At 34.8% G+C, this 12689-nt stretch overlaps 1 long non-coding RNA gene across 1 annotated transcript in view; it reads right to left on the minus strand.

Moving 5' to 3' along the window:
- Positions 1–4520: 4520 nt before the first annotated feature.
- LOC134655444 (uncharacterized) overlaps positions 4521–12689 on the minus strand; it is an 89750-nt gene continuing 81581 nt past the window's right edge. The window contains exon 2 of the long non-coding RNA XR_010097429.1: positions 4521–4766. This is a non-coding gene — a long non-coding RNA (uncharacterized LOC134655444). The remainder of the gene's footprint in view (positions 4767–12689) is intronic.

The raw sequence follows: 12689 nt of genomic DNA on the forward strand, positions 1-12689 counted from the left end.
AAGAGTGCTCACTCCATACATCAGTTCAGACTATTAATTTCAGTGTCTTCATCTAGCATCGAGTAGCGGAACTATCAGTACTGCTACTTGACAATAGATGTAGCAGTACTGATAGTTCCGCTACTCGATGCTAGATGCTAATAGTCTTTTTTGGTACTAAAACTGATGTATGGGGTGAGCACTCTATGTATTTTTTTCTCTATGCTTTCGTGAGACGTGCAAAGTACTTTGAAAACATTAACGCCGTCTGATTACAGACTAGTTGAATACAAATTTAATTTATTATCACCTCAAAATTGAATACCAAGTCATACTTAACTGTTTTAACAGTACATATGGCCCTATTTTCCCACACTAGTGCGTAAAATAGCACCTTTTTTTTCTTTATTGGAGAAACAACAGAAGTAAGTACAGTAAAAGTTAATGATAAGATATACAGTTCAGAAGATGTGCACTTACCTCCTAAAACGCTCTCACTATGTCAAAAGTTTATTTTAGTGTGTATGTCAAAAGTGTAAAGGGCCATATGCACTGTAAAACGTTGTACGATACACGTGCGAATAGGTAATTCACAACTCGTGTCCATTTAAAACACTCTCTTCGGTCGTGTTTTAATTTATCGCCACTCGTTTCAAATTTCCTCTTTTTCGCAATTGTATCGAAAATAACTATTACAGTACATATGGGGCATTAGTGCGTAAAATAGCACTTTTCGTGCGTATGTCGAAACTTTAAAGTGCCATATGTACTGTAAAACGTTGTTCGATACACGTGCGAATAGGTAATTCGCAACTCGTGTCGATTTAAAACACTCCCTCTCCCTTCGGTCGTTTTTCAATTTATCGCCACTCGTTTCGAATTTCCTCTTTTTCGCACTTGTATCGAAAATAACTATTACAGTATTTCCCGCACTAGTGCGGAAATTAGCCCATTCCGTGGCTACGTCAAAAATTCAAAGGTGCTTATGTACTGTAAAACGTTTTACGATAGGTACACGTGCGAAAAGGTAATTCACAACTCGTGTCGATTTAAAACACTCCCTTCGGTCGTGTTTTAATTTATCGCCACTCGTTTCGAATTTCCTCTTTTCCGCACTTGTATCGTAAATAACTATTACAGTACATTTGGTGCTACTTTATCGCACTAGTGCGATAATTAGCACATTACGAGATTATGTCGAAAATTTAAAGGGCCATATGTATATATGTACTTACCTAATACTGTAAAACGTTTGTACGATACATGTGATATTTTTAAAATATTCCTTGAGGACTTCTTTTTCTCACTATGATTTTAGACAGCCCAATTATTTACACCGACGTTGACGTAAACAGATTTTAACTTTATCAATTAAATTATAAGTTGCCCTTTGCCAAACGGCCCAATCGTTTGTTTGCGCGTCTAATGGCAAACTTCACCGTAAGGTGTGTTGGGGTTATTCCGTGATCGAGGTGTCCGGTAATCGATACTCGTGCCTAGCTCGTGTCATTTGAGTCAGTGTGGCTACCACCAGTTTGGCACTGGCATAAACGCTATCGAGAACGTAACTACTTTCTATGCATCTCGCTAGTACTCGCATTTTAGTGCAAGCGAGATGTATAGAAAGTAAATTACGTAGACGTTAGCGTATATGTCAGTTTTGACACTGTCAGTGACTTATGGTACGGGTACTGCTTTAAGACTCAACTGTGTTTTTCAGACTCATTTAAATAGGTCGGAGTTCTTTTCATGTAAAATATCATATTATTAGGTATTGTGTTTGTCTCAAATCAAATATTGGTTCCTAATTTATGGATGTTCTCAATTTAAATTTACGTCGAAATAAATCATGATAAGTACTTATATATTAAAATTACCTAGTATCTACCGAAAAAAAAATGGATGTTCTCAATGGATATAAGTATGTATATATAATATAACTAGGTAAGGTATATATCGTCATCTAGTACCCACAAGTCCCATAACACATTACAATCCTTACTGAGCTTGCTGTGGCTGTGGGACTTGTTCAGTCTGTGTAAAATTGTCCTACCTAATTCCTATAATAAGATAACTCATAGAGATAACCCCAACACACTTCCTAACACTACAACTTGCTACTTACGAGTTGCCGAAGAGAAAAGACAAGACCGATACTTTTCACTTAGGTATAATAAAAAGTGACATGGCTAAAAATATCTTAGCTATAAGTATGTGTAAAGAAAACAATATATTGTGAGAAAATATTATTTTAACTACAAATTTTGTGTCTTAAAATTTAAAATTAAGATACCAACATGTTTTAAGGACAGTCGCATAACATGTACGAACATGTACAGACAACAATAGCAGAAAAAAAAACAGAACATTAATACGAAATGGACCCAACTCAGCATAAGCTATGAAGCCACTTGAAATTCTTATGGTTCTTTTATAATTAGAATAATATCACAAATGTTTCAAGAAAAGACAAACTATTTTCTAGGAAAGCTGATAATTTTCCCTAAATGAGCCGTAAATGTTGGAAAGTTATCAGATCATTATTCATACACGTCTAAATATAGCAGATCCTGAAAACATGCTGTATCTTATTGTTTGATATTATGTAATTGTATATATATATTGTGAACAATATATGAAAATTTTTGTAATCCCTTGTATTATACTTAATTGTTATAAAGACCAAATGGAATGAAAAACCCGTCTTTCTAGGAGTTGACAGCAGTTGTCAGCTTCAAAGGCAACCGACGAAATCCATAAAGCAAACAGTGAGTAAAAAAGAATTCTGTGTTACGAATCACCTACATATATGTATCTATCCTCCTCACCGCGGTATTCGGAAAACAAGATCCGTTCTAGACTAGAGAACGATACGATATGTACTAGATACGTTGTAGTTTAGATTTCAACCAGTTCTCTTTTCCAGCTCAATTCGGGCAACAAATGTCACTTTTACGTTAAAATATCGTAATAATATCCTGTGGAAATCGTTCAAGAGTATCTCCAGAATCGTACAAATGTCAAATTTGACAGGCAAGATCTTAAACATATCGTTGTCGTATCTTGGTGATGTCTAATAGACATCTAATAGATGTCTAGTTCAAAATCCGAATCGGGCCCTCAGTCCCGAGTTTCTTTTACAATGACAAAATCAAATTAAATTTTGAACTATTCATGAATTAAAGGAGGTTTGTTAATTTGTGCAGTAAAGTTTATATAAATAAACTAGCGACCCGCCCCGGCTTCGCTCGGGTTAACAAATTACACACAAACCTTCCTCTTGAATCACTCTATCTATTAAAAAAACCCGCATCAATATCCGTTGCGTAGTTTTACAGATCTAAGCATAGCTATATAGGGACAGACAGACAGCGGGAAGCGACTTTGTTTTATACTATGTAGTGATAAGAAAACATTTGTTCATCCTCACTTGATTTTTTGCTGATCGCTGCCGTTCACAGATTCCTTATACAACTTCACGCTTCTATATTCGTTGACACCTATCGGAGTGCACTTGACCTCAATTTTAAATTATTGAACAAAGTACCTACTCCGAGCTCTGCATGCTTAGGGTCTAATGTATGGACCTTCGCATGCTGGCTATGAGATTTAGCTAATTGTAGCTAAAATATAGATACTTTATACAAATAGTATTTATGTTTGTGTAAATATTTGAGGGTAGATATTACTAGTTACTGCTCTACTACTGAAATTCAACAATAGTATTTTATACAATCGTGATATAATGGAGAGCTTTTCAGTCGAGTACCGTGTTTAGGCAACGAAGCTTGCTGAGTTGCCTAAGTAAGGTACGAGATTGAAATGAATATTATAGTTAAGTGGGGAGCCCATACATTAAAAGTACCCAATTGCAGTTTGGTAAACGAAATCTAAGTCAAGAATTACAGTCGACGAGTAGAAAAATTAAAATTATGTACCTAACTAGGTAAATATCGATTGTGAAATACAAAGGTGACAAAAACTATTCGTGTGCCGTCTATAAATCAACTAATTTTATCTTTACTACGATGCTTAAAAGAAACAAAAGTTGGTTGAAAATACGCTGATTGTTAAGCCTCTCGATATTAATTACCAATTTAGTATAGCCTGGCTACATTATTTTTTTAGTTCAAAACTTGTTTAATAAAATGAATAATATAGAAAAAGGGTTCAGTATCTATGTATCACACTTCTAAAATAAGTTAAACTGAGTAGACCCTTCCATTTCAAAGGGTTCAATGCTTCCGTAATCGTGTTCGACGATCCCTTCTCCAATTGTGCATTCAATGAAAAAACTCTTACATTTATAGTTAGTAGGTATGCGTATTGGAAAGGGTTTTGGGTTGTACGCAGACATATGTGTCATCTGATTAAGTACCCAGCACACTGGTTAGTTCGATATATTAAGGACTATCGACCCGCCCCGGATTTGCACGGGTTAACAAATTATACATAAACCTTCCTCTTGAATCACTCTATCTATTAAAAAAGTGGCCAAGTGCGAGTCGGACTCGCCCATGAAGGGTTCCGTATTTAGGGAATTTATGACGTATTAAAAAAAAAAACTACATACTAGATTTGGTTCAAACCAATTTTCGGTGGAAGTTTGCATGGTAATGTACATCATATATTTTTTTTAGTTTTATCATTCTCTTATTTTAGAAGTTACAGGGGGGGGGACACACATTTTACCACTTTGGAAGTGTCTCTCGCGCAAACTATTCAGTTTAGATTAAAATGATATTAGAAACCTAAATATCATTTTTGAAGAGGTCTTAGATAGGTAGCTACAGATACCCCACACGTATGGGTTTGATGAAAAAACATTTTTTGAGTTTCAGGTCTAAGTATTAGTGAGGGTGTTAAGTGAAATGACCTTTTTTTGCTTGATTAAAGCATGAAACTTGGCACAGTTGTTCCTTATATCAAAATAAGCCGATTAAGATCGGTAGCCCGAGGGACCCCCCGCAAAAGCCCGAGAGGGGGGGGCGTCAAGTAGCGCCCCGCCCGGCTTCATTCTAAAAATTCTAACAGGCCCCGCTTAGCTAATAGGTCATATTTGGTATCAATTTCGGATAAATAAATAACGTAGAATTCATTTCTGGTATAAAAAATTGCAATTTGTTGAAAAAAAAAATAAAAAAACACAAAAAATCTAATTTTTCAAGTGTAATTTTTGTTTTATATTTATTGTCAAAATTAAACTGCTTAGTTTTTCTACATACAAAAAATATGACAATAAAGCCTATTTAATGCAGATTTTAAAAACATAACTTTTACTAACCTTTATTAAAAGGAAATTGCATAAAAAAAACTTATATCGTCTCGCGCCGGTGAATATCTTTTTACCGACATCGGCATTGATATAGACAACATCCGAAGTGCACACTCTGGAGACCGATTAAATGTATTGTTTATTGTTGTAGATTCTATTATAAAGATAGAAAAGCGTACTTTTTTTTTTAATGTGTCGTTCAGTGAAAAAGGGGCCTTAAAAAAATTATCACAGCCAGCCTCGTGTTTGTATAGAAGCATACTCGTATTTAGTTAATGCCAACCACTCCATGGACTCCATGGTCCCTGTTCTCAATTAATAAGAAGTAAACTGTAAGTATTCTTTAATATACTTGCTTATTACATTATACCACATTTAAATTTTGCGTCTTGTGTATTAATACAGTTCCTTCCCCCGACACATGAATGGGTACATTTCGTCATTCACGTATATATGTCAGTTTCAACCATATTCTGGCCACAGCAGGGTTGTCAGAACAGTTTGGAAACAGTCGTCTGCTCCTTGCTTTCATTCCCAAGAAGACGGACTGAGCAAGTTTAAAGAGGAACTAAAGTCTGACCCCAAACATATAATCCTATCCTGATAAGGCTGCTTCTATTTCAGTAGTCGATTCACGTAAAGAATTATTTCGGGCATTTTTTAATTATTTAGCAACGGCTTTATCGGTAAGTATCACTGTACTTTGCTTTACAAGGTTATTTCACCTATCATCATATAAAGATATAATAAAGTTTTGGCGAATGCTATTTATTTACTGCTATTGCTCCATCCTGTAGGAGCTTGAATCCTTGTATCGGCCAGGCTAAAAAGGGTCCATGCTTAGATCTCACTTTTATACACCTTAAACCCTTAAAAAACCCTTAAACCCTTAAACCCTTAAATGGGGAACCCGGGTTCAAATTCTAGAAGGCATTTATTTGTTTGTTTATCGTGAATACTTGTTCCTGAATTACCTATGGATGTTTTGAGTGTATGTATCAAATATATATGATATATATCACGTAGTACCCACATCACAAGTCTTATTGAGCTTACAGTATTACAAGGTCGATCGAGAGAATGCTTGGAATACGAGTACGACTCCTGGTTTTTCAGGGACCGATAGAAATAAATAAGAGTTTAATTTACCATGACGGTAAGCTTCACTTTTAACCACTGATCTTTTAGTGAAACTCATTTCTTTACCACTAGGTAAATCATTTTGAGACACTGTGTTGACAAAACTTCGAAGAGTTAAAAGTCCTTATTTATGCCATCGCGAAATTGTGTAGAGAAACATGTCACAAGTAATGTTCCTCGTGAGATTCCGAATACTCCAAGAACCATGAAAAGTCCGTTTCATTTAATATGATGGCCCTAGTTGCAGATGCTGTAAAACAGTCATTGCAAGGTATTGATACGCACAGTAGACATGAACGTAGTCATAGCAGCTAGACTAGATTCATGCGTACGAATATTTCCCCAACTACAGGAATTGTGGGCTCACGTTGACACAGTGGAAAACACAATTATATCACATGACACAACATTGCATCCAGGTCAGGGAATTATATTTTAAGCTAATAAAATTATCTATTCTATAAGCTAAGTAAACTATCTTTTATTTACCCTAAAAGAGCGGAAGTCTTAGCCCTGTTTCGAGCATTCAGTGGAAAGGGGAGAAAAAGTGAATTCGAAGCATGGAATCTGTTCAGAGTTCAACCAAACCACTACAAGGATTCAAGCTCTTACAAGATGGAGCAATAGCAGTGGCTAAAAGCATTCCCCTAAAATACTAAAATGTTATTATATGATCGGTAATAAGTGCAATATTGAAGAAGGCAAGTTACACCGGGATATTGAAATGAAGAGTTGTATAATGTTATACCTGTTCTATGAGATTAAGTCACTGCTAAGTTATTTTATTATTAAATTCCATAATGTATACCTACTTCTAACAAAAGGGAGCCATATAAATGCCCTATTACGCGCAGTGTACCGAGGGGTTGATGTTTAGGTTCAGACGTTAGTTCGTCGTCAAACTTGCTCAGTCCGTCAGACTTCTTGGGAATGGAAGCAAGAAGCAGACGATGGGTTCGACACTGGTCTGACACCTGCTTTGGTCAGAATATGGTTGAAACTGACCAGAAGTAAATGCAAACCGGAATAAAAAACGCGATGCAACTACATGAATGATGAAATGTACGCATTTATGTGTCTGGGGAAGGAACCGTATTACGACACAAGACGCAAAATTAAAGTGTGGTAGGGTAATTCGCCAGTAACTGGCCACTTTAGTAACTGGTCACCCAAAACCAAAAATTCATTTTAGGCCAGCCAGTGGCCAGTTATTGAAAGCTGGCCAGTTTTTGGAACCTTATATTAAAATGAATTCTGTTTATAGGTGAATAGAATTCATTTTTAGTTTAGAGCGGCTAGTTATTAAAGCGGCCAGTTACTGGCAAATTATTCTACAATGTAATAAGTAAGTAGATTAAATAATACTTACAGTTTACTTCTTATTCATTGAGAACAGGGACCATGGAGTCCATGGAGTGGTCGGAATTAACTATGCTTCTATACAAAAGAGAGGCTCTATGATAAATTTTTCCAAGGTCCCTTTTTTCACTGAACGACACATTTTTTTTCTAATCAAATATTATGTACGCCTTTCTATCTTTAATATATGATCTATAATAATAAACAACACATTTAGTCGGTCTCCAGAGTGTGTACTTCGGATGTTGTCTATATCGATGCCTATGTCGGTAACAAGATATTCACCGGCGCGGGACGATATATGTTTTTTTAATGCAATTTATTTTTCATAAAGGTTAGTAAAAGTTATGTTTTTAAAATCTGCATTAAATAGGCTTTATTGACATATTTTTTGTATGTAGAAAAACCAAGCAGTTTAATTTTGACATTAAATAAAAAACAAAAATTACACTTGAAAAATTAGATTTTTTGTGTTTTTTTAATTTTTTTTTCAACAAATTGCAATTTTTTATACCAGAAATGAATTCTACGTTACTTTTATCCGAAATTGATACCAAATATGACCTATTAGCTAAGCGGGGCCTGTTAGAATTTTTAGAATGAAGCCGGGCGGGGCGCTACTTGACCCCCCCCCTCTCTCGGGCTTAAGCGGGGGGTCCCTCGGGCTACCGATCTTAATCGACTTATTTTGATATAAGGAACAACTGTGCCAAGTTTCATGCTTTAATCAAGCAAAAAAAGGTTCGACCTATTTTTGTTACTTAAAACCTTAACTATATTGTGTATTCAGGTGTAAGTATGGAATTCCCTCCCTCTCGAGATAAGGCAAAGTCAGACCAAAACTCTGTTTAAAATCAAGTTGCGCAGACATCTTTTAGAAAAGTCTCTTAGCTAAGTCTCATAAAAATCTTAAAGCAGGTATATATTTATTTATATAATATTTGTATATATATATGTATGTATATATGTATATATATATGTATGTATATTAGTATATTATGTATGTATAAGTAAGTATATTATAGCAATAATAATATGTATATTTGAAATAGTATGTTGTACAACATAAAAATTATGTTTAATATTAAACTGTTCGTACTTTAAATTTTTCTTGCACCTATTACTGCTTGCTCTCTGTTTGGCCCGAGGGTTAACTGGTAGAGAATGCCTTCAGGCATTAAGTTCGCCTTTTGTACATTTTTTTACTGTGCAATAAAGTTTAAATAAATAAAAATAAAAATAAGTATGGGGTAGTTACCCCAAAATTTATTGTTTTTTTTTTCTATTTTTGTGTGAAAATCTTAATGCGGTTCACAGAATACAATCTACATACCAAGTTTCAACAGTTTAGGTCTTATAGTTTCGGAAAAAAGTGGCTGTGACATACGGACGGACAGACGGACAGACAGACAGACAGACAGACATGGCGAATCCATAAGGGTTCCGTTTTTTGCCATTTGGCTACGGAACCCTAAAAACCGCATCAAAATCCGTTGCGTAGTTTTAAAGATCTAAGCATACCTACATAGGGACCGACAGACAGCGGGAAGCAACTTTGTTTTATACTATGTAGTGATTCGATATTATCAAGCAACGTTCGAATGACGGCCTTAATATCTACAATATGATACATTATTCTTAATTTCCCACCGAAAATGCATAAATATTACAACAGATAAGATAAACAATAAACACAGTTTAAATGGTAGAATAATCTTAAACTGTACGACTATTCGCTAACAGGGCAGCCTTGATACCGTCCAAAATAGGAGCTCACGATAATTATTGTCAACAAGAAACGCATAGGTCGTAGCACATAAACACTAATTGCATTAAGATGCCAATTGTATTTATTGATGTACATTGTGTTGGCACGTCATACATCCAATAGGATTGTCTGTTTTAGTTGGCAAATCTAATTGTCGGTTAATTTCGGTGGTGATCTAAACATTGACGACACTCAGAAAACATACTCGAGTTTATGACGTGATGAGGGTTATGTAAATATTAGGTTGTGTTGCCGATTGGCTGGCATCTATATAAATACTACATCTTAACTACAAACCATACAAAAACAAACTAAGATTCTGAGATTACCGTGGACGTTTTTAACCTTTTTGACTGAGACATAATATTAGCTAACGAAATCAAGTCAATCTTAATTCCTTATCAAAAAATCAACGATCCGATTTAGAACGTATCTCAAGTTAATCTCATTAAGTGGAAAGTAAATAAAATACAGGGTAAGTGTACTTCGAGAGGACTAACGACAGAGACCATTCTAAAATAGAGTACCCACCCAAAGACAACGTTTTATGAAGCATTTACGTAGAACATTAAGTGACCACAGTCACACATAGGCACCCTTTTACTTGTAAGTATAAAACTACGCTGTTTATCCTGCTAGCTAGAGCTGAGTAGGTATAAGTAATTTACATAAGTACCTACAGGTCGTAAAAGTGGATGCAGCTGCTAATAAATTAGTACCTAGAAATGAAATAGGAATAGAAACATTTGTGTCAATAAAAACATGTACGAACTGTAGGTACGAACAAAAAAAGGCAAAGATAACATAAATTAGTATACATCTCGTAATGGACCCAACGCAGCATGAATACTAGATTTAAAATCAGCCCTTTTGGTGATGCTAGTGAAAAAATTGTGGCAGCGGCAATCTATGGTCACTACAGTCGCTTTATATTTTATAAACTCCACCGAGTAAATTTATAATTTGTAGGTACGTGATCTATATTGCCAAACGTATAGCTAATATCAGTGTTATCCGAGGCGATTTTTTTGAATTGGCCACTTCGATATTTCGAGCTCGGAAAATTCGATGCCATGAGCGCGGCCATAAAAAGAAATTAAGGCCGTGCATCGAAAAATAACAGGATCTTAGAAACGTGGCAGTGGCTAGCCCCGGAAACAAACAGTAGTGATTTTCGGATATATGTTTCTTGACTATATGATAAGTGATTTCGTAGTAGTCGAAACACGAATGCTTAAAATTTTCTCGATAGAAAATAAATCCAAACTTACGTGTTCATTTTTCGGTTTTAGCTTCGTGCAACTAGAAAACACATCCATATCCAGCACAATCCACCTTACAGCAAAGGTTTTCATCTCGTCTTAACTTTCAAAGAACTAAATATTAACTTATTATCCTTTACCGATGGATTTATTATCGATTTTTGATTTTATGAATTCAACAGCAAACGCCCATTTTACGCAGTTCGGTTTCTCTTTCCGTCATGCGTCAAAGTCATAAATGCATCCTTTATGCCAGTAATGTTAGATGGCCGTCGTGCCTCAAAGAGGTAAGACCTATGTCACTTCGCGCAGCGCTCCGAATTACGTAAAATTTTAATATCCAATAAACGTTGAGTCGTAACTCCATTGAGTAGTAACGGAATCGGAGGTAAACCTATGATGGTGCCTTCTTACAGGCCTATACGTTACGCATGTGTGCGTGTTTGCTTAGCTACGTCATGCTACGTCGAAATCTATACTCTTTGTCAGTTACAACGGGTTAGGAAATTTCGACAGATATGGAAATGTATCGGTAGCTGTTTGGTATTTAGCCATCAGAATCTAACCGTAACTTTTTGCTTTATTTTTGTTTGAAAATAAAATATCTATAAGAATATATTTTTTGCTTTTTTCTATTGTAATGATAAAAATTATTTAGTATTTTTCATGCTCAAATAATTTAAAATAATTGAATAAATATTAAAAACTAATTGATATTATTCGTTTTAATTATTATATTATTAAGTTTGAATAAAATATTTTATTTCAATAATACGAAAAGTTATTATATTTAAGTACCACTAAAAAAGGTCCCTACTTACAAAAACTCACTTGCACGGGCCGGGGTTCGAACCCGTGACCTCCGGTTTGAAAGTCGCACGCCACTACAATTTCACATAAGTAATTTACAATGACATGATACCGTGGAAAAAGTGAATATTACAATGTACTGTGTTACTATCATTTTATAGTTTATTTTGGCTTGACAAGGAGGAATGAGAAAAACGTGCAGAGCGAGAGGATTAAATCTCTCTGTCCCTTTCTTAAAGTAGCCAATCCTAATTATGACATCTGTTTTGATATTAATTCTTTGAACATAATTTGTCGATGTTCTTTTTTATATCATCGAGAAAGATTTTTATTAAAAAAAATTGTTGAATTTATATGTTTTATTTATGTTTTTTTGGCATAAATTTCATTACTTTTGACAAATTTTGATTGTGATGACAAACGATTTGATGTGATGTGTGAAACGAACCATGTGATCAACGATTTATCTAATAAAACTTCATTTAGTCGAAAAAAATAGTTGCCTACTACCGGGTGGAAAAAAATTATGGGCCCTGGAGGGAAAGTGCCTTAAACCTTAAGTTTGCTCATTTTACTTAAATGAAACATTATTGTTTTTTAAACAAACAACTGCATTCAAAGATTTTTGAAGTGAAAACTTCTTTAGCGGCGCTAGGCACTTTTTGAAGTGGGGAAAAAATGATAAACTCGAGACAGCGTAAGGCGATCATGTGACCGTAAGGTTTAGATGGCATTTAAATCAATAAAGAAAAACTCAATGACATTACATGAAAAAGGTTATAATCTTGTACGGGCTGAAATACGAGGATCTCACAGTATTATAACTTTATATCACTCAAATATAATTCAATAAAGCTACATCTTGATGAAATCGCTAATAAAAGTGAACTCTAGTACTGGTGAATAAAACTCAAAATATCATGACCAAATATATTTAGATGCGAGGTCTGCAAGGTAACTTTACAATTTCTATTCGAATTTTAAACAATTAACGCTATAAATTTGAATTTCGAATTTTAAACAAGCTCACTGACCAGCAATTTCGGAACCAAAAGTTTTCAATAGAAAGGAGGATGGGTCAATTATACATAGTACT

The sequence above is a fragment of the Cydia amplana genome, chromosome 16 (assembly GCF_948474715.1).
Source record: "Cydia amplana chromosome 16, ilCydAmpl1.1, whole genome shotgun sequence".
Classification (NCBI taxonomy): domain Eukaryota; kingdom Metazoa; phylum Arthropoda; class Insecta; order Lepidoptera; family Tortricidae; genus Cydia; species Cydia amplana.